Genomic DNA, 23,174 nt, shown 5'->3' with positions numbered 1-23,174 from the left:
GGCAACCCCCCCCCCCCCCCCCCCCAAAAAAAAAAAATCACTTTTTAATGTGGGTAAATTTTCCTGTCAAAGTCGATAGGGGCTGAAAGACATACAGCGGACAGAAAGACAGACATCGGCTGGCGTGGAAATTATTATTATAGATACACAGCTTGTGTATAAATTTATAGTATACTGTATTTGGTTCTTTTGTGGTGTGAGGGGATGGATGGTTCAGCCAAAAGGCATTATGCTTGCAGTATTGTCATTACTACATCATTATAAAGTGAGAATGAAAACAAAAATTTTTTTTTTTTATTACATGAGAATAGCGTCATATGCTGGGTAATATGCCTGCATACAGAGCAGCCAGTAGCCTCCAAGCCTTGCATAGCTTCACAGCACAGCACTTGTTAACCGGACAACACTGTACTCTTCAAACAGGTGGGAGGGATGAATGTTGCCTCCCCTCGCTAAAGCTACGCCCCCTGTGCAGTTGTAGGATCCTGGAAAGGCTCATGCAATAGCAGCAGGTGCACTTGGCAGGTAAGCGGACGTCATTTCTATTCACTGGCTGCACGGGGGTCTCACTGCTGATGGGGGGTGTCTGTAGCTAGCAGCTAGAAATGGAGGAGCTCTGTCCTTCTCATACATGGGATTGGATAGTGGATCAGTGTCTCTTTCTTTTGTGCCAGTGTTACCTTACGTCAGTAATCACTTTAGTTAGAAGCACTTTACAGCTGGAATGAGAGGATGACGTTTACAGAAGGTCTTCCCCCAGTGAAAGTAACCCCTTCCTATCATATCAAAGCACTCACAAAGTAACCTATTTCCAGGCTGACAGCATACCCTGCAAGGTGCCCAGCACTGGCTGCAGCTGGGAATACATTGCTTTGTGACTGGGGACCAAGGCTGTGTTAATGTGGATCAGCTACAATGGAAATAAATGTGATTTCTGTTTATATTGCTTTCTGATGATGGATACGTTACTGATTTATTTGAATAAAAAGTATTGTTTTCCTTTAATTAATATCAGCCACCTGAGCTCTCTTTATGCCACACAGCTGTCTATAGTATGATGCCAGTGTGACCAGTTATAGTCACACAGCTCTCTAAAGTGTGATGCCAGCCTGCCAAGATTATTGACACACAGACCTCTGATGCCAGAATGTCTAGGCATAATCGCACAACTCGTGATGGCCACATGCCCAGATAGTATCTCACAGCCGCCCCTCTACAGTGTGATGCCAGGTGTTGTCTCCTCTACCAGTGTGAAACCAGCTCACACTGGCACTGTCCTACAGTTCTTTACAGTATAACTCCAGCCTGTCCATTCTTTGCCACATAGCCAGATGTCTTGGGATTATCACACAACTCGGTCTAATGTGATGCCAGTCTGCCAAAGTATTGTCACACAGCTCTCTACAGCGTGATGGTGGCCACATTCGGGGGATGCTGTCTGCGTTTATCTGCTCCCCGCTCCCCCAGGGGTGCAGTTGTGGTTCTTACAGGCAACAAGTGTGCTTGGGGCGCTGCTATGGCTGCACCCCTCTCTTGGGGGCATAAGAGGTGTAAACGGGTTGAGTTGCAAACTATTTTGCGTGGGCTAAGTCCTGCAAGGCATAGCTATACAGTTAGTACACATACCTAACCTTAAAACCCCCCTTCCTGAAACCAAAGCATAATTTGCCCTATTCTACAGCCTAACCTTAGCTGTCCCCTCCCCCACGCAAACCCCCTGAAACACAGGAAATTCAAGTGCCTGTATTAAATGGACAATGTTAGGTGTTAAGAAGGGTGGAGCGGTTAAGGCTAGTTGTCAGGAAGGGGGTTTGCACCAGGGGTGTGGTTAAGGTTAGGGGTCAGAAAAGCGGTTTGCGCCGGGGAGGCAATTAGGTTAGGTATCAGAAGGGGTTTTGTGTTGGGTTGGGTGGTAGTAGTGATGGTTAGGGGTCAGGAAGGGTGAAACTGGTGATTTGGGCACTTACGCTACCTCAGAAAACAGGGCGACTCATTAGTTACAATGCAAATAGCGGCTAAAAGGTGCCCACTGGGAAATTCGGGCGTCCGCTATGTTATTATAGGCAATGTGTTTCTATTTTGGCAATGCAATTTTTATCTCTATGAAACAATTTTTTTTTCCCACAAGCCCAAACAACTCTATTGTTAATGGCGGTCAGGTGACTTGCAACATTGGACATGGAAACGTGGGCGCTGAATATAACTGCAAGCCCACACAACTGTAACCTAGATTGCCTAAAAAGAAAGGTGAACTCAGATTGTTAGCATTTTTTTACACTTTTTTTTTTTTTTTTTTTTTCATACAAAGTGTTTACATGAGCGGAAAAGGCTGTTTTTAGCACTTCAAACTTATAATAATCCGAACATTTGTATAGCGCTTTTCTCTTGTTGGACTCAAAGCACTCAAGCGCTGCAGCTACTAAGGGGTCACCCTGCAGTGTTAGGGAGTCTTGCCTTGAACTACTTACTGAATAGGTATTGACCCTAGCCAGGATACCAACCGTAGTTTACTATGTCAAAGCCAATGCCCTTAACCAGTGCACTATCCAGCCACTTAATTATGTTAACTGATATTATTATAGTACTAGATCATTTTTGAATTTCTCTCTTTCCTCTTTAAATGGAAAGACTCGGGGCTGTGGAATTCTTCTTAAAAATGTGGGAGAGGTACAGCACTTAAGGTGTCAGGTCATCATGGATCTCCTAAAAATGGTTTTGACTTTGAATTGTGTTAGATTTGACAGGACCTTCTACCGCCAGATCAGGGGGATGTCGATGGGCGCAGTTTGCGCCCCGGCATATGCGTGCCTCCATTTAGGTCTGTGGGAGCGACAGGAGGTTTATGCAAACTTGGAGTTTGGGGAGCACGTTGCATCCTGGATTCACTTTATCGATGACGTCCTCATGGTCTGGCGGGGAACGGTTGAGGAGCTGGGGGTATTTCTTGATCATTTGAATATGAAAAATAGAAATATTCTTGCGTATACCATTGATACAAGCCAGATTAGCTTTCTAGACCTAATGATTCAAAAGAATGGTGACAGACTCAAGACTATGACTTACCGTAAACCAACTGCAGGTAACACATTGTTTTCATAGTGCTAGCAGATGTCTGCAGTTGAATAATAAAGCGGTTTGCTGAAATACTCTTTCTATTCTGCAGCGGTTACTGGACAGTTTGGGCCCTTTTTCACCAAGAAACACAATAGACTGTGCTGCAATGCGTTCGCGCTTCTTTCTGTTTCCACTACCACAATCTGATCACAATCTGTTCATTGTACGGCGTGATTGCAGTGCATTGTAATTTCCGACGGGAGAAAAATAAACTGGACGGGAGAATTGCAGAATTGGGAGGAAAATCAATTTTCATGCGCTCCTATACTTTGTATCAAAACACGAACACAGGAAAAATGTAGCAGGCCAGTGACTGCAAGTGAACTGATTTTTTTGTAATGAAATGCATGTATTATTACAGCACCGCATGAGTTGAGCATCAGGATAACCCAATAGCAGTAAAATATCTGCTTGCCTGGCACCTATCCTAACCTTAACCCTTTGGTTAAGTTTCCTAACCTATACTCCCCCAGGAGGTACCTAACCTTAACCCCCCCCCCTCCAAGAGGTACCTATCCTTAATTCCCCCCCCCCCTCCCACTGCAGTTACCCAACCTTAACCCTCCCCCCAGGAGGTGCTTAACCTTAACCCCCCCCCCCCCACAAGGTACCTATCCTTAACCCCCCCCCTCCCCCCCACACATACACACGCACGCATGCCTAACCTTAATCACCCTTAAAGTGCCTAAATGTGATTAAATGTCATCTGCATACCTACCGATATTGGTGGTAGCTGCCACCATTAAATTCTATGTAGTAGCCGATCAGCTACCCCTCGTATCGGGAACCCAAATGACTGGCTCGATGCCCGATTGCCAGTATTTAACAGGCGTCTATACGACGCCTGCCAGCCTCTGCACCAAAATGACCTGATCCGGGAAAAGGATCCAAAGAAAAGGGAGCCTTCCTCACCTGAACACAGGGTGACAAAACTATTCAAGGTGAAGGGACAGTGTTGCTGCATTTTGTTACTATAGTTTGAAGTATTGTAATTTAAATTAAAGCCTGAATTCTTTGTAGGCTTATAGGTGGTATTATGGGATAATGAACACTGTGTTCCTGTATGTGCAATGTACAGAATATCCACATCATAATTGCCATCTATCAGTAATGAAGACATGAGTCACAGGATTTGCTTTGACACACAGAATTGCTAATGTACATAATGTTAGGGTGCTGGGAGTCTGATTGCATCTGACCTGTTATCGTTTATATTTTTCATTGCTTGAACCTGTATTTAGCTTATCGGCTTTATAATTTAAAGTTTCTGTTACATTAAAACACAGACACAGGGACATGAGTGAGGTGGTGTGGGATGAAACTACAGACTAAAGATGATCAATAAGATGCTAATAACTTGTGCATCTTGAAATTGGACCAGTTAAATTCATCAGCTACTGTTGTTGATTAGTCCAATCCAAACTGCATAGATTTGCATTAGACTAACAATTTACATCAACTTCAAATTATTAGCATATCAATGGCCATCTCTACTACAGACACATCAGTAGTACCGTATTACATTACAGGACGGATAGTGCCATATTGACAAGTATGGATTGACAATTAAAACGTTGTCCAAAGCCAGACCTACATTTAGCCATGCCCTTTGCCCCTTCTGAGAACCGTATTATGCAGTGGATAGAGGCTAGTGCTGGAGTTATAGTCATGACCACATTGGGGGTGGCTGCAGCACGATCTTGAAAAATCATAGTCCACACCATGGCCTTCTACATGGGCTGGACAGTCCCTTTTTGTGCTTCCAGCTGATACAGTACAAAGGCCATATGTGTAGCAATTTGATTACTCATGCTAGGTACATACCATATGTGTTTCCGGGAAGATAGATGGTTCGATAGATAAATTCTGACATGTTTGGTCGTTTTTCTGGTGGATTTCTCATTGAAGTGAATGGAAATTGGTAAGAAAAGATAAGAGAATCGAGTGGAAAATCGACCAGTAAAAAAAACGCATCGTGTGTACCTAGCATAAGACTTTCAAACAACAGTCAAATCTAGCGGTTGATGATCAAACTATACTTGATTTTTGACGATTGAAACTAAATTGATTCTACAGTAGCTGAAAATATTTGATCATTAGAGTGTGTTTGTTCCACTGAACCATTTTTTATTTAATCATCCTTAACACAGCTGATTACTTGATTGGCTTGTGAGATTGTTGCCTGAAGCTGTCCTTTAATAAGTTGACTAAAAAGTCTCATGAGCATCTATAACCTGGTACACATTGGGACTTCAGTTGTTTTGTGAGGTCTCGAACAAGAATCAAGCGTGTATACAGGTGTCCCACTCGTTAGATCTTTATGCAACAATGGTGATTAACAAGCACACAGTATAGTCAGTTACCCCACCTGCTGGAAGTCGCTCTCTTGTGTGCTGCCCCGCCTGTTGTCCCTCTAAACTGCACCTAGAACTTGTAGATAATTCTGTGTCAGTCTTTATTTGAAGTGCATCAGGACCACATGTACAAGCATTTGTCATACAATTACCATACTGAGGTGGAGAGGATACTGGATACTTTAGGAGAGCTGTGCATCCAAAGTAAAATATTGCACGACTGTTTGGCTGGTCATTTTTGCTTATAACTATCAAACTTTGATAACTGAGCAGCAGCTTTTGGAATCCACCAGACAAATAAAATACTGGCCAGCTACAAATCCTCTTTTACCTGGAATTTTGGAACACAGAGTTTCACTTCCATGCAAAAAATTCCAGCAAGATTTAGTACTTTGTACTGTACACATTGCCCTTTATTTGAAGGGAAATTCCAGGCACAGAAATAAGCTGTGAAGGTGACATCCATGGCATTGAAGTGTACAGGAATGTAAATCCAGGCTCAGAAACGTTCCTATTCCAAAAGGCAAAGCTTGGTTTCATTTTTGTGCTAACTCCCTCATTAGTATTTGACACTACCAGTACCTGGTCTTCATGCAGGACAAAACTCTGTTGTTCTGGGCTCTCGTCTTTGTAAAGTATTTAGTTTGTGACTCGCCTCTTTCAGTATGATTTGCTAATGATCACACATGCCACGTGACAGCTGGGGGCCCCAAACATAGGATATGCCATTAAAGATCCTAGCATGGAAGGAGACCATTAGTTTAATGGCCTCCTCTGGCCCCGCTTCTAGTGATGGTCTTGTCTATGAGAACTCATGCAGAAGCATGTGATTTGTTTGATCAGCTGATAGATTTGCAACGCTCTGATTTGTTGTGATCACATCATGTTTTAGCACATGATCATGACTAGCAAATCAGAGACTTGCATATCTATTATCTGATTAAACTGATCACATGCTTCTCCATGAGTTCTTCTAGACATGATAATCACTACCCACTATGCTAACAGTAACAGTGTAACATTAGTTAAGAAGGTCTTTAAACACCTGAATTTAGATGAAAACGGGCGGTCATTTGACTGCCTTTTGTTGCCATCCTCTGAGTCCAGCCTTGGGGTCCAGTGTTGCTTTCTGTGAGGGGAGCCATTGCTCAGCTTCCCTATGGAATCCTTCACGATGCATGATGAGTGCATTGTTCCTATATAATGAGGGCACTGGCGCTATATAAATCCAATTAATAATAATTGTTGAGCTCTTACTCCTTTCCCCTCTTGTTGGGGGTCAATGGGTGGGGTGATTTGAAAAGTTTGGGCCATGTGGTTTGGACGCAGCCTCTCTGGGAGTCTGCCAGAAAGAGCATGGCTGTCTTCTGCAAGTGAGAAGATGCAGTGTTCAGCTTCAGGCTTCTTTATAATTATTCAGGCTTCTTTATAATTATAATCTATTGCTGGAGTAGTGGGTGGGAGAAGCAGCCATTAGGGTAATACAGTTTTGACTGAACAGGAACTTTAATGCCTTCAGGTCATGTGACAACATTTAAAGCTGGATTTTTAGCTGCAGATGCCTTTCTTGACACCATAAAGTATTTGGAGAATCCTTTTTTTTTATTTGCCTTCAGATGGTATATTTAGGCTATACTTCCACTTATTACGTGTGTGTGCATGTCTGTGTAATCCTCTTTGTATATGTCAGGGGTCGGCAACCCGCGGCTCCGGAGCCGCCTGTGGCTCTTTTTCACCTTCACCGTGGCTCCTAGGCGGCTCTGGTTTCAGTGGCTGCGGCGCGCATGTGACGTGTGCTGTCGCTGGCCTGCAGCCTATCAGAGAGGTCGCCGGACCAGTGCAGTGCAGTGCAGGGCTTCGGGCGGCCATTTTCCCGTAGCCCTGCAGTGTAATGCAGGCAGGACGTGACGTAGAAAGAGGATCGTGGGAGTTGCGCGCCACAAGAAGGTCGGGACCGGAGGAGATCGTGACAGGAGGTCTTCTGACTAGGTGAGTAAATGGGTTTTTCAGATCTGCTGAAGGATTGTGCATATTGGGGTCAGATCTGCTGAAGGATTGTGCATATGGGGGTCAGATCTGCTGAAGGATTGTGCGTATGGGGGTCAGATCTGCTGAAGGATTGTGCATATGGGGGTCAGATCTGCTGAAGGATTGTGCATATGGGGGTCAGATCTGCTGAAGGATTGTGCATATTGGGGTCAGATCTGCTGAAGGATTGTGCATATGGGGGTCAGATCTGCTGAAGGATTGTGCGTATGGGGGTCAGATCTGCTGAAGGATTGTGCGTATGGGGGTCAGATCTGCTGAAGGATTGTGCGTATGGGGGTCAGATCTGCTGAAGGATTGTGCGTATGGGGGTCAGATCTGCTGAAGGATTGTGCGTATGGGGGTCAGATCTGCTGAAGGATTGTGCGTATGGGGGTCAGATCTGCTGAAGGATTGTGCATATGGGGGTCAGATCTGCTGAAGGATTGTGCTTATGGGGGTCAGATCTGCTGAAGGATTGTGCGTATGGGGGTCAGATCTGCTGAAGGATTGTGCATATGGGGGTCAGATCTGCTAACGATTTGTTTAATAATGGTTTTGCGGCTCCCAGTTTTTTTCTCTTTTCGGAAACTGGTCCAAGTGGCTCTTTATGTCTTAAAGGTTGCAGACCCCTGGTATATGTGGTTTTAGCATTCAGTATGCACACTACCTCTATGCTGAACTCTACCCCAAACCGCTCTCCCCAACCCATGCTTGCCTAGGTAGGTTCTCAACTACAGGGTCATGTGACTCCATTGCCTGGGTAGAAAGTAGGAATGAGAAGAGTGCATGCATTGTTACATTAAACGATTTGTGATTTTGGTTCAGGGAGGGAGCTATATTGTTTGGTATTTTAATGGAAACCTGACAGTGTTACACTGGAAGGCAGTTTGGCAAATATTGCTCTATTTATTTGTTTGTTTTTCTTAACTGGGGCCCTAGTTAAATGGCATTTTGGGTAGCTTGGCAAATATTCTTCTTCCATTCCATTAAGTTTTTTTGTCTTTTTGGCAATGGTAAACTGAGCATCTCTGTATTCAGTTTGTTGTTTAAAAAGTTGTATTTTGGTGAAAGGCATACGTTAACCCTTTTGCTGCCAGCTCTTGCCCCCAAATTGTACTTCTGGTGGCAAAGCTATTTTTTGTTTCTTTTTATCAGCCATCAAAAAAAATACAGCCTGAGAGTTCAAATGAAGAACCCTAATTAAAATGAATATATATATATATATATATATATATGATCTTTTCAAAAAATTAGCATATTGTGATAAAGTTTATTATTTTCTGTAATGTACTGATAAACATTAGACTTTCATATATTTTAGATTCAAATACACACAACTGAAGTAGTTCAAGCCTTTTATTGTTTTAATATTGTTGATTTTGGCATACAGCTCATGAAAACCCAAAATTCCTATCTCAAAAAATTAGCATATTTCATCCGACCAATAAAAGAAAAGTGTTTTTAAAACAAAAAAAGTCAACCTTCAAATAATTATGTTCAGTTATGCACTCAATACTTGGTCGGGAATTCTTTTGTAGAAATGACTGCTTCAATGCGGCGTGGCATGGAGGCAATCAGCCTGTGGCACTGCTCAGGTGTTATGGAGGCCCAGGATGCTTCGATAGCGGCCTTAATCTCATCCAGAGTGTTGGGTCTTGCGTCTCTCAACTTTCTCTTCACAATATCCCACAGATTCTCTATGGGGTTCAGGTCAGGAGAGTTGGCAGGCCAATTGAGCACAGTAATACCATGGCCAGTAAACCATTTACCAGTGGTTTTGGCACTGTGAGCAGGTGCCAGGTCGTGCTGAAAAATGAAATCTTCATCTCCATAAAGCTTTTCAACAGATGGAAGCATGAACCCATTTTTGAACCAGAAACAGCGGCAGAAGCGCTAGACCTGGGCTACAGAGAAGCAGCACTGGACTGTTGCTCAGTGGTCCAAAGTACTTTTTTCGGATGAAAGCAACTTTTGCATGTCATTCGTAAATCAAGGTTCCAGAGTCTGGAGGAAGACTGGGGAGAGGAAAATGCCAAAATGCCTGAAGTCCAGTGTCAAGTACCCACAGTCAGTGATGGTCTGGGGTGCCATGTCAGCTGCTGGTGTTGGTCCACTGTGTTTTATTAAGGGCAGGGTCAATGCAGCTAGCTATCAGGAGATTTTGGAGCACTTCATGCTTCCATCTGCTGAAAAGCTTTGTGGAGATAAAGATTTCATTTTTCAGCACGACCTGGCACCTGCTCACAGTGCCAAAACCACTGGTAAATGGTTTACTGACCATGGTATTACTGTGCTCAATTGGCCTGCCAACTCTCCTGACCAGAACCCCATAGAGAATCCGTGGGATATTGTGAAGTGAAAGTTGAGAGATGCAAGACCCAACACTCTGGATGAGCTTAAGGCCGCTATCGAAGCATTCTGGGCCTCCATAACACCTGAGCAGTGCCACAGGCTGATTGCCTCCATGCCACGCCGCATTAAAGCAGTCATTTCTGCAAAAGTATTCCCGACCAAGTATTGAGTGCACAACTGAACATAATTATTTGAAGGTTGACTTTTTTTTTTGTTTTAAAAACACTTTTCTTTTATTGGTCGGATGAAATATGCTAATTTTTTGAGATAGGAAATTTTGGGTTTTCATAAGCTGTATGCCAAAATCATCAGTATTAAAACAATAAAAGGCTTGAACTACTTCAGTTGTGTGTATTTGAATCTAAAATATATGAAAGTCCAATGTTTATCAGTACATTACAGAAAATAATGAACTTTATCACAAAATGCTAATTTTTTGAGAAGATCCTGTATATATTTATATATATATATATATATATATATATATATATATATATATAACAAATAACATTTACCGTATATTGCGCTTTTCTCTTGGCAGACTCGAAGCTCTTTAGCTGCAGCCACTAGGGTGCGATCAGTAGGCAGTAGCAGGTAGTCAAGCCCAGGAATCCTTACTGAAAAATTGCTGGCTTACCGAACAGGACCTGTCGAGATTGAAAGTTAGGTCGCCAGTGCCAGAGGCAGAGCCCTAACCAGTACACTATTCAGCCCTTTTATGTTCTCATAAAAAGTGATCTAAAACTACTACTGCTGCGTACACAAACTACAAACTTTACCACATACCCACTAAATATAGAATATAGAACACTGTGCTCAGTTATTAACCACTTCGGGACCACAGTCTTTTCGCCCCTTAAGGACCAGAGCCTTTTTCTCCATTCAGACCACTGCAGCTTTCACGGTTTATTGCTCGGTCATAAAACCTACCACCTAAATGAATTTTACCTCCTTTTCTTGTCACTAATACAGCTTTCTTTTGATGCTATTTGATTGCTGCTGCGAGTTTTACTTTTTATTATATTCATCAAAAAAGACATGAATTTTGTCAAAAAAATGACTTTTTTAACTTTCTGTGCTGACATTTTTCAAATAAAGTAAAATTTCCTATACATTTGAGCGCGAAAGTTATTCTGCTACATGTCTTTGATAAAAAAAAAAACATTCAGTGTATATTTATTGGATTGGGTAAAAGTTATAGCGTTTACAAACTATGGTGCCAAAAGTGAATTTTCCCATTTTCAAGCATCTCTGACTTTTCTGCGCACCTGTCATGTTTCATGAGGGGCTAAAATTCCAGGATAGTACAAATACCCCCCAAATGACCCCATTTTGGAAAGAAGACATCCCAAAGTATTCAGTGAGAGGCATGGTGAGTTCATAGAAGATTTTATTTTTTGTCACAAGTTAGCGGAAAATGACAGTTTGTGACAAAAAAAAAAAAAAAAAAAAGTTTCCATTTCTTCTAACTTGCGACAAAAAAAAATGAAATCTGCCACGGACTCACTATGCTCCTCTCTGAATACCTTGAAGTGTCTACTTTCCAGAATGGGGTCATTTGTGGGGTGTGTTTACTGTCCTGGCATTTGGGGGGTGCCTAATTGTAAGCACCCCTGTAAAGCCTAAAGATGCTCATTGGACTTTGGGCCCCTTAGCGCAGTTAGGCCGCAAAAAAGTGCCACACATGTGGTATTGCCGTACTCAGGAAAAGTAGTATAATGTGTTTTGGGGTGTATTTTTACACATACACATGCTGGGTGGGAGAAATATCTCCGTAAATGACAATTTTTTTATTTTTTTTACACACAATTGTCTATTTATAGAGATATTTCTCCCACTCAGCATGGGTATGTGGAAAAATACACCCCAAAACACATTATACTACTTCTCCTGAGTACGGCGATACCACATGTGTGGCACTTTTTTGCACCCTAACTGCGCTAAGGGGCCCAAAGTCCAATGAGTACCTTTAGGATTTCACAGGTCATTTTGAGAAATTTCGTTTCAAGACTACTCCTCACGGTTTAGGGCCCCTAAAATGCCAGGACAGTATAGGAACCCCACAAATTACCCCATTTTAGAAAGAAGACACCCCAAGGTATTCCGTTAGATGTATGGTGAGTTCATAGAAGATTTTTTTTTTTTGTCACAAGTTAGCGGAAATTGATTGTAATTGTTTTTTTTCACAAAGTGTCATTTTCCGCTAACTTGTGACAAAAAATAAAATCTTCTATGAACTCGCCATTCTCCTAACGGAATACCTTGGGGTGTCTTCTTTCTAAAATGGAGTCATTTGTGGGGTTCCTATACTGCCCTGGCATTTTAGGGGCCCTAAACCGTGAGGAGTAGTCTTGAAACCAAATGTGGCAAAATGACCTGTGAAATCCTAAAGGTACTCATTGGACTTTGGGCCCCTTAGCGCACTTAGGGTGCAAAAAAGTGCCACACATGTGGTACCGCCGTACTCAGGAGAAGTAGTATAATGTGTTTTGGGGTGTATTTTTACACATACCCATGCTGGGTGGGAGAAATATCTCTGTAAATGACAATTATTTGATTTTTTTTACACACAATTGTCCATTTACAGAGAGATTTCTCCCACCCAGCATGGGTATGTATAAAAATACACCCCAAAACACATTATACTACTTCTTCTGAGTACGGCGATACCACATGTGTGACACTTTTTTGCAACCTAGGTGCGCTAAGGGGCCTAACGTCCTATTCACAGGTCATTTTGAGGCATTTGGATTCTAGACTACTCCTCACGGTTTAGGGCCCCTAAAATGCCAGGGCAGTATAGGAACCCCACAAGTGACCCCATTTTAGAAAGAAGACACCCCAAGGTATTCTGTTAGGAGTATGGTGAGTTCATAGAAGATTTTTTTTTTGTCACAAGTTAGCGGAAAATGACACTTTGTGAAAAAAAAAACAATACATATCAATTTCCGCTAACTTGTGACAAAAAATAAAATCTTCTATGAACTCATCATACACCTAAAAGAATACCTTGGGGTGTCTTCTTTCTAAAATGGGGTCACTTGTGGGGTTCCTATACTGCCCTGGCATTTTAGGGGCCCTAAACCGTGAGGAGTAGTCTTGAACCCAAATGTCTCAAAATGACCTGTGAAATCCTAAAGGTACTCATTGGACTTTGGGCCCCTTAGCACAGTTAGGCTGCAAAAAAGTGTCACACATGTGGTATCGCCGTACTCAGAAGAAGTAGTATAATGTGTTTTGTGGTGTATTTTTACATATAACCATGCTGGGTGGGAGAAATATCTCTGTAAATGACACATTTTTGATTTTTTTTTACACACAATTGTCCATTTACAGAGAGATTTCTCCCACCCAGCATGGGTATGTGTAAAAATACACCACAAAACACATTATACTACTTCTCCTGAGTATGGCGATACCACATGTGTGACACTTTTTTGCAGCCTAGGTGCGCTAAGGGGCCCAACGTCCTATTCACAGGTCATTTTGAGGCATTTGTTTTCTAGACTACTCCTCACGGTTTAGGGCCCCTAAAATGCCAGGGCAGTATAGGAACCCCACAAGTGACCCCATTTTAGAAAGAAGACACCCCAAGGTATTCCGTTAGGGGTATGGTGAGTTCATAGAAGATTTTATTTTTTCTCACAAGTTAGTGAAAAATGACACTTTGTGAAAAAAACAATAACAATCCAATTTCCGCTAACTTTTGACAAAAAATAAAATATTCTATGAACTCATCATACACCTAACAGAATACCTTGGGGTGTCTTCTTTCTAAAATGGGGTCACTTGTGGGGTTCCTATACTGCCCTGGCATTTTACGGGCCCAAAACTGTGAGTAGTCTGGAAACCAAATTTCTCAAAATGACTGTTCAGGGGTATAAGCATCTGCAAATTTTGATGACAGGTGGTCTATGAGGGGGCAAATTTTGTGGAATCGGTCATAAGCAGGGTGGCCTCTTAGATGACAGGATGTATTGGGCCTGATCTGATGGATAGGAGTGCTAGGGGGGTGACAGGAGGTGATTGATGGGTGTCTCAGGGGGCGGTTAGAGGGGAAAATAGATGCAATCAATGCACTGGGGAGGTGATCGGAAGGGGGTCTGAGGGGGATCTGAGGGTTTGGCCGAGTGATCAGGAGCCCACACGGGGCAAATTAGGGCCTGATCTGATGGGTAGGTGTGCTAGGGGGTGACAGGAGGTGATTGATGGGTGTCTCAAGGTGTGATTAGAGGGGGGAAATAGATGCAAGCAATGCACTGGCGAGGTGATCAGGGCTGGGGTCTGAGGGCGTTCTGAGGTGTGGGCGGGTGATTGGGTGCCCGCAAGGGGCAGATTAGGGTCTAATCTGATGGGTAACAGTGACAGGTGGTGATAGGGGGTGATTGATGGGTAATTAGTGGGTGTTTAGAGGAGAGAATAGATGTAAACAATGGATTTGGGAGGTGATCTGATGTCGGATCTGCGGGCGATCTATTGGTGTGGGTGGGTGATCAGATTGCCCGCAAGGGGCAGGTTAGGGGCTGATTGATGGGTGGCAGTGACAGGGGGTGATTGATGGGTGGCAGTGACAGGGGGTGATTGATGGGTGATTGACAGGTAATCAGTGGGTTATTACAGGGGAGAACAGATGTAAATATTGCACGGGCGAATTGATAAGGGGGGGGTCTGAGGGCAATCTGAGCGTGTGGGCAGGTGATTGGGTGCCCGCAAGGGGCAGATTAGGGTCTAATCTGATGGGTAACAGTGACAGGTGGTGATAGGGGGTGATTGATGGGTAATTAGTGGGTGTTTAGAGGAGAGAATAGATGTAAACAATGGATTTGGGAGGTGATCTGATGTCGGATCTGCGGGCGATCTATTGGTGTGGGTGGGTGATCAGATTGCCCGCAAGGGGCAGGTTAGGGGCTGATTGATGGGTGGCAGTGACAGGGGGTGATTGATGGGTGGCAGTGACAGGGGGTGATTGATGGGTGATTGACAGGTAATCAGTGGGTTATTACAGGGGAGAACAGATGTAAATATTGCACGGGCGAATTGATAAGGGGGGGGTCTGAGGGCAATCTGAGCGTGTGGGCAGGTGATTGGGTGCCCGCAAGGGGCAGATTAGGGTCTAATCTGATGGGTAACAGTGACAGGTGGTGATAGGGGGTGATTGATGGGTAATTAGTGGGTGTTTAGAGGAGAGAATAGATGTAAACAATGGATTTGGGAGGTGATCTGATGTCGGATCTGCGGGCGATCTATTGGTGTGGGGGGGTGATCAGATTGCCCGCAAGGGGCAGATCAGGGGCTGATTGATGGGTGGCAGTGACAGGGGGTGATTGACGGGTGATTGACAGGTGATTGACAGGTGATTGACAGGTGATTGACAGGTGATCAGGGGGGATAGATGCATACAGTACACGGGGGGGGGGGGGGTCTGGGGGGGGTCTGGGGAGAATCTGAGGGGTGGGGGGGTGATCAGGAGGGAGTAGGGGGCAGATTAGGGACTTAAAAAAAAAATAGCGTTGACAGATAGTGACAGGGAGTGATTGATGGGTGATTAGGAGGGTGACTGGGTGCAAACAGTGGTCTGGGGGGTGGGCAGGGGGGGGTCTGAGGGGTGCTGTGGGCGATCAGGGGGCAGGGGGGGGGGAAATCAGTGTGCTTGGGTGCAGACTAGGGTGGCTGCAGCCTGCCCTGGTGGTCCCTCGGACACTGGGACCACCAGGGCAGGAGGCAGCCAGTATAATAGGCTTTGTATACATTACAAAGCCTATTATACACTGTTGCAGCGGCGATCCGGATGCCAGTAACCCGCCGGCGCTTCCGAACGGCCGGCGGGTTACGGCGAACGGGGGGCGGAGCCAGTCCCCGGCGGCTGATCGCGTCACGAATGACGCGATCGCCGCATAGCCACTCCCGCAGCCGCCCCCGCCGATGGGCGTATTGCGGTCGTTTGGGCCCAGACTTTGCCGCCGCCCATCGGCTGGGGGCGGTCGTTATGTGGTTAATAATAAAAAATAGACATGATGTGCGTGTTTTCATAGTACTAAAAAAGGCAAATATACAAAACCGTAAATGGGTACTGTAACCTGTGCTAAAGCTTTAATAAAGCCCATTGTTTATCATTATGTTATTTAAAGAGAATCTGTACTGTCCGAATTTGTACAATAAAAAACATACCAATTGAGTCACTGTGATCTCCTGGATTCTTCTTTGCCGTTTCCGTCGCTCCCTGACGCAATCCTGGCTTTTAATCGCCAGTTTTAGGAAGTGTTTACAAACAAAAAACATGGCCGCTAACCATTCCTCTCTGTCGACAAAGCCTGACAAAGGAAAGAAGATTAGATATATTACAGAGACAGTGCAACTAGGAAAGGCTGCAGTAATCCAGACCACATTAGAACCGGTATAGGAACTTATAGGATAGAAGAAATAAGGCTGAAAATGTTGTTAGTCTCTTTAACAGTATTTATGTGCACTGTGTATGACTGTGTGTTCTAAGTGCTGTTTAAAACCAGCCATGTTTTGATTCTACAATTTGCAGTGGAAAAAGAGCCCTAATGGAGTGTGTTTAAGTACAGATTGTGTATGCATGCATGTGTGCTCTGTATGTGTGTCCAAAGCACATCAAGTAGGTGTGACCCAGAATGAGTGATCGTTTCAGGTAACAGATTAAGAGCATGTGCTGTACAGACATTCGACTCTGCTATTAGAACTGTTCTATGGAGAGGGGAGGACGACGATAAGGGTTTGTCTTGTTGTGGAACAAAAGAAAAATAACTGGTCTACAGTCAATCAACATGACAGAATTCTAACGACCTCATCACTTGTACACCTTGTCCCTCAAGCAGTTATTCAGATAAGGCATTTCTTATGACTTCTTCATTTATACAAGCAGGATATTAGTGCTGTACTTGGATAGAGGTCTAAACTAATGTAAAGTGGAAGTGAAGGGGCAGTATTATTCATTAGCTACTCACCTCTTCTCAGGAGTTTGATGAATCGAAACGGGTCAAAGAGGCGCCGCCATAGGTGCCTATGTTAAGGGTTGTGATTAGTGGCTATTAGCAGTCATTTGGGCAACCAATAAAATAGTTCAGCGCTGCGTAATATGTTGGCGCTTTATAAATACAATAAATAATAATAATAATAAGTGAGTGCCAGGGCCACACGCTATGCAAACTGCAGCTTCAGATAGTGTGATATTACCAGTAATAGCCATAAATTGCGGCTATTAACACAGCGGCAAAAATATTGATGGTTAGGGTTAGATGATGGCAGGAGGGCTTTAGGCTTAAGTGCCGTGGGTGGGGGGTTGTTGATGTTAGGCGTTGGCAGTGGTGGGGGTCCTTAGTGTCAGGCATTGCCAGGGGTGTTTTAAAGTTAGCTATCACCAGGTTTGGTCTCACCAGGGGGGTCCTTAGGGTTAGGCATCAACAGTGAGGGATCAGTTAGGGTTAGGCATTCAAAGGGAGGCTAATGTTAGGTTAAGTCATGGTAAAATATAGGCGATTTTATTACCCTCAGGATTAACTAGTTGTAATTAACTAGTCTGTAATTTTACCGATATTCAACTTAGGGTGCGTACAGACATGCGACTATAGTCGTTTAAAACGATCGTTACCGACGGCATTGCCCGACGATCGTTCGTAAAAAGTGCACGAACGATTGTTAAAACGACCGACCAACGAGATATGTCGTTGGTAAAGAACGATCCATTCTGCCAGATCTTTTCCAACGACCATCGTTCAAAAAGTAATGTCTGTACAACGATCGGTCGTTGATCGTTCGTTCTCAAAGCTTTGCACATGCTCAAACAGTTCTTTTTGACACTTGTGTTTGAAATCAGTTTATAAATCATGTTGCGCACGCAACGCTGGTTCCAAGATCGTTCGTACACGAACGATGTTCAAAGTAGCCTTTCTTCAAACGATCATCGGCCGATACCTCCTTTAACATCGTTCGTCGTTCAGAACGAATGATCGTTATCGTATGTCTGTACGTACCCTTAGTAACAGCCTTTTTTTACTGCAACGTCCTTTTTACATGTACACTGAGTACTATGACTGTAGAATGCTGTGTATTTAGTCTGCTTTCTTAATTGATGAGGTTCCTTTTAATATATGCATTTGTGTATCCTTGGGACCTCACCCACAATTTAAGGATCCTGTTCTGAGTCCTGATGCAAACAGGATGCACATCTCTGATAAAAAGTACTTATATACAATTATGCAATACTGTACTTTAACCCTTTAGACTGGACAGATGAAGTATACTAGGCTGGCTAGTGGCAGTACTATTAATCCAAGAAACAAGAACCAATAATTATGTAAGCGGTGTAACACAACCAAAAAAAAAAAAATGTACAGGGAAAAAGGATGCGCAAAACGTGGTCTGTAAGGACACTACCCTATAATACAGAATGTAGCAAAATACGGCCCTATATAAAATCTATACGTTTAATACAATCAGTTAAAATGGTTTAAATTTGTATACATGTATGAGTGGAACCAGCCAGGAGTCACTAGTGCAGTTCTAGAGGGTTTCTTTGCTGACCCCACCCCCAAAAAATCTGCAACAATTTTTTGCTGGATGTGGTGTAACTAGCCTCACTGGCCTGCTGCACTGTGACTCTGGGTACAATTGGCTGTAAGCCCATTGTAGCGCTCATGAGATGTGAGGTCATCTTCTAAGTGTTGTCAGAGCAATGCCCAAAGACAGATCTGTGTAGAGTAGACTGATGATAATGTACGAATTATGCAGTGCACATCTCTAGTAGTGTGCAACTCAGTCTGTCACTGCCGCACCAAATCACTGACGTGCTAAACAGTATAAACGGGGAGGGGGGAATTAATAGGTGTTCAATATATACAGTATAAAGAACATAGTGCGCTACATGTTTCACCCTAGCGGGCTTCGTCAGGAGCAAATAAACATTTTGTACTATAAGGAATTATGTAAGTGGGACACGTCCTACCACAGCTTTTGCATGGATTTGGTAACATAAATGTGAGCTGTAGATTGATATCTGGTGGTTTTGAATTGGAAGGTCTTTTTGCCTTTAGTGTTTAGCTTTAGACCTGTCATATGGTACGATAGTTTTTGCTGCCACACACATGGATCACACCCTCTTTTGTGTTGATTGGAATAGACCAGTGATGGCTAACCTTGGCACTCCAGCTGTGACAAAACTTCAAATCGCATCATGCTTCTGCCTCCCCGAGTTATGCTTAGAGCTGTCAGAGTATTGCACTGCCTCATGGGACTTGTAGTTCCGCCACAGCTGGAGTGCTTAGGTTAGCCATCACTAAAGACTCTGAGTGATCCAGAAAACCTGGACTGAATTACTTTTGCTTTTAAATGACCAACATTTGAAACCACCATCTAGATCATATCAGAATATAGTGAGACTCATGAAAAGTTAGTTGCTGTCATATGCAGCACCTGTACCAAAAGCCTTTAATTTGAGCATGTCTAGGATGTTCTGTATTTATGAGTCCATTCTTGTTGTGGGTGTGAGCATGCAACTACAATAGTATTTGTCACAGACCGTAAGGCTGGTCTGCGGATGGGGTAAATCGATCAGCGTCAGAAATCCTCTCACACGGTCATTTGTTCATCCCGAAGGGTAACCCGCGTTCGCAATTTGATGAACTGACTCGCGAAAAGAGCGTTCGGATGCCAACAGATTCACCTCACATATACAATTCAAAGAACTGCCACCAAGCGAGTTACACAGCCCGCTACTGTAATTATACTAGGACTTGGAGAACGCTCTATTAACCCCTAGCAGTATGCAGGAACGGATCTTATATCTGGGCCGGGTTCTCACATACGGGTTATAAAGGCACACTTCTATTAAACACATAGTAGCGATTTCAGGAGAATAGGTACGATTGTGTATGTTCAGCAACAGGTCATAACCGCTAAACGATTTTTGAACGTTTAATAACAAAAATGCATTACATACAGTTATATACACCAATTAACATATACACACAGAGCTTAAAAATAAAAAGGAATAAAACCGGAAAATGCTTACTTAGTTAGCTGAGCAGTCCATTTGAAGAATGAAGAAAAATAGTCCAGTTTAAAAGTAGGCCTTCAGGTTTAGAGTCCTTGAGCACTGCAGGCGCTGACTCTCCTTAAGCGCCTGCATGGACGTCCCTGGTCGATGGAATTTGGAGAACTGAGGGAGGGGTCCCTCGCAACCACTTTTGACTGACCTGAGTTTTGAGCTGTCACTACCTGGAAAGTAGATGTGTTTCAGGCGGGGTTACCTCCTAATCAGCAGGTTGCCGCCCACAGACTCAGAGCAGAAAATGTACCAATTATTATTAATAATCTGTGTGACTCCGCCCCAGATTGGCGCATCGCAAATCTGAGGCTATATTCATAAGCGGCCTGCGACCCTGTATCAAACGAGGCTACTCGTGCCTATTCTATCGCATGCGCTCTACGCAGGCCGGATAAAGTGGTTTCTCTACAGATTCCTGATGGCTAGAAAATTGCAATTCAAGTGAATGATAGAACTGATTTATAGATATCAGGAAATGTAATTTTTTGTCTTACTGTGCCAAACCTATTTTGAATTATTAATAAATTAAAGTTCACTTTGTTTGAAGCTTATGAGTTTTGAGGGAATTTTTATCTCAGCCAGTTTGAGCTGCCTTGGAGACATGAGCTGGGTAGCCAAATGGCTCTACCCAGGGGGGTTACCCACGTGTGAAAATCTTTCCTGACCTGACACAGGATGTGGGGGGAAGGTTACTGTACTCTCTGCAATGCTCTCAGAGGGGGAAAAGAGAAAGGAAAGGCATTTTTTTTTTGTACAGTTACACAGCACTGACAGTGATGGTTCGGGAGCATCCGAAAATCGTTGGCGATTACGCACACGACTTTCCGTAATGTTCGCCACAGTATTCACTAACCTTTCCTTAATTCTCAATACAGTATGTGACCAGTAAAGGGTTTTAAACTTTTTCCACCCAACAGCGACCAATTAAAAAGGAAATCCTGTCTGGGTTTGCTGGACAACTCATATTCTCCTGTTCTTCAGTGTCCCCTAACCTTGAAGAGAACCAGAGGTGTCCGTGAACATAGAAGAGAGATGCTTACCTAGGAATAGAGAAGCCCCTTGATCCTCCAGATGCTTTCCATGTCCCCCTCACCCCTATCGCTGCTGCCCGGGACCCTCCTGAAGATAGAGACTGCGGTCCTCTTCATTCACGAGCACAGCCATTCTGTACCTGCAGTAGTATGGCCACATTCATGCATGAAGAGCAGTGCAGTTGTGATCAGCAGACCGACAAGCCCTTGTTGGATTTCTTTCCTGAGTCCGTTGACAGCGATGGTGGGGACCAGGAGGAGGTGTAGAATCCAGAGGCTTCTCTCTACTTAGGAAAGTGTCTCTCACAATTATCTCTCTAGTAGCCCCCCCTCCTTTCCCAGATGATCTATCGGGTCCTGTCCCTCGCTACCCTCCTGTTCTGCTCCCTTTTGCCCCGTGACCCCTGTTTAAGTCCACAACTAGCTCAGTCGCAGACTACTACACATGTGCTGCCCTGGCTGATTACCTCCTCGATTGCTAGCCTGTGGTCAGGAGCATTCTGCGCCTACGCAGTTTGTGAAACTGCAGTGCTGACCACAAAGAGTTTACCTTTCAGCAGTAACACAGAGGAGATGGGCTGGGTAAGGTTTGTTTTTACCATAAAATATGGCTGTTCTCCCCTCCAAGTTCGTCCCTGACCTCATGTGGGCAATGGTGGAATTGGGAGAGGAGTTTGAACTGTTCACAGCCCATTATAATCAAGCTGCATCTGACTTTTTTATATGGAAGGTCACTTTTGCAAACCCAGCAACCCAGGCTATAGCAAAAGAATTCATACACAAATCGTTTGTGTGCACAGAGAAAGCCTTTGTGCATTGCAAATCATGATGTATATCCCACACAATATGCAATAAAGAAACACACACCTGAAGTAGGGCTTTAATAAACCAGCGGTGAGTCGTGTAGTAGCTGGTAACAGGCAGTTAACTGTTTTTACAGCACGTATCTAGCAGCAGACTTTAGCAGATTTTGAATAGTGGAGAACATTGCCTGCTGGGTTATTATAAAGCCTCCTGACATATAAAGCTGATTAGTGGCCCTGGTGTTTAATCTTTCTTCTATTCCATCATTGTTATTGTTGGTACGAGAGGGAATTAGGATCATATGACACCCCCTGCACTCATGCTGTGTTATAGAAGAGAACTGAGCATTGTCTTTGGGAACAGTTTTTCATTCACAGGGTATTGTTAATGATAATGAGCAGGTCAAGCTTGGTACACAGTGTGGAAGAATTTGTCATTGTAACAAGGTGGAAACAGCTCTGCTGTGATTCTGAAATCCAACACTCAGGTATCCAAAATAAATCACATTTTCAGGACGTTTTCAGGACTTCCTTCACCTTCTACAGGGGATTATTAGCACTGTAGGCTTAATATTTAGCAGAATCCCAAAACACTGAGGGCTGAAGGATCAAGGCAAGAGTGCACCTCAAGGCAGGTACACCAAGCCGTTGTCAGTCAGGAGTAGGTCATTCTGTCATATACCACCTTCAGCACTGACTGAAATCTGCAGGCTCCGATATATCAGCAAAAACTTCATGCAAATAATTGTACAGTATCTCACAAAAGTGAATTCACCTCTCACATGTTTGTAAATATTTTATCCTATTCCTATCTTTTCACAGGACAGCACTGGAGATCTGACACTTTGCTACAATGTAATGTAGCCAGTGTACAACTTGTGTAGCAGTGTAAATGTGCTGTCCCATCAAAACAACTCAACACAGAGCCTTTTGTAAGAGATACTATACTCGTTATAGTTATGAAAATGTTATCATTTCGTTGGTCAGAATCCGCTGAGTATTCTAATATTAAAAATACACAGCTGAGATGAGCCACGACCGAGTAATTAAACTTCTCAGTAACAGAACATTATAAAATACCCATGTCTAGTGTAAATAAAATTGATATTTTTTTGAGGATCATGAATTTGTTATTATTTGTGTGCGAGAAATGTGGGCTGAAATATGGAAAATTTCATATTTTTTTTAGACTTAAAGTGGATCCGAGAGAAACTTTTACTCATTGCATAATTGTGTTCCTTTCATATAGTTTTATAGGGCATTCCTCAAGCCCAATACTTTTTTTGTTTTAATACTCTAACTCCCTATAAACTAAACAAGCCTCGCCCACAGCTTTTCACAGTGCCTTGACATTTTCAGACAGTAGCAAGAGCTTATAGGAGCTCAGTCTAGGCAGGGGGAGCGGGAGCTGTTACTAGCCATTGAT

The 23,174-nt window shown here is 43.4% G+C and overlaps 1 protein-coding gene across 2 annotated transcripts in view; it reads left to right on the top strand.

The window, feature by feature from the left end:
- CRACR2B (calcium release activated channel regulator 2B) overlaps nucleotides 1-23,174 on the top strand; it is a 181,675-nt gene that overhangs the window by 3,195 nt on the left and 155,306 nt on the right. The window contains exon 1 of one of the 2 annotated variants that reach the window (XM_068259634.1): nucleotides 429-525. The exons of the other annotated variant lie outside the window; for it this stretch is intronic. The gene's annotated coding sequence lies outside the window, so the exon portion shown is untranslated. Of the gene's footprint in view, nucleotides 1-428; nucleotides 526-23,174 lie in introns of those variants that run through there. 2 annotated transcript variants of the gene reach the window in all.

This window comes from Hyperolius riggenbachi, chromosome 11, assembly GCF_040937935.1.
Source record: "Hyperolius riggenbachi isolate aHypRig1 chromosome 11, aHypRig1.pri, whole genome shotgun sequence".
Lineage (NCBI taxonomy): Eukaryota > Metazoa > Chordata > Amphibia > Anura > Hyperoliidae > Hyperolius > Hyperolius riggenbachi.
This window is presented reverse-complemented; position numbering and strand designations above follow the sequence as displayed.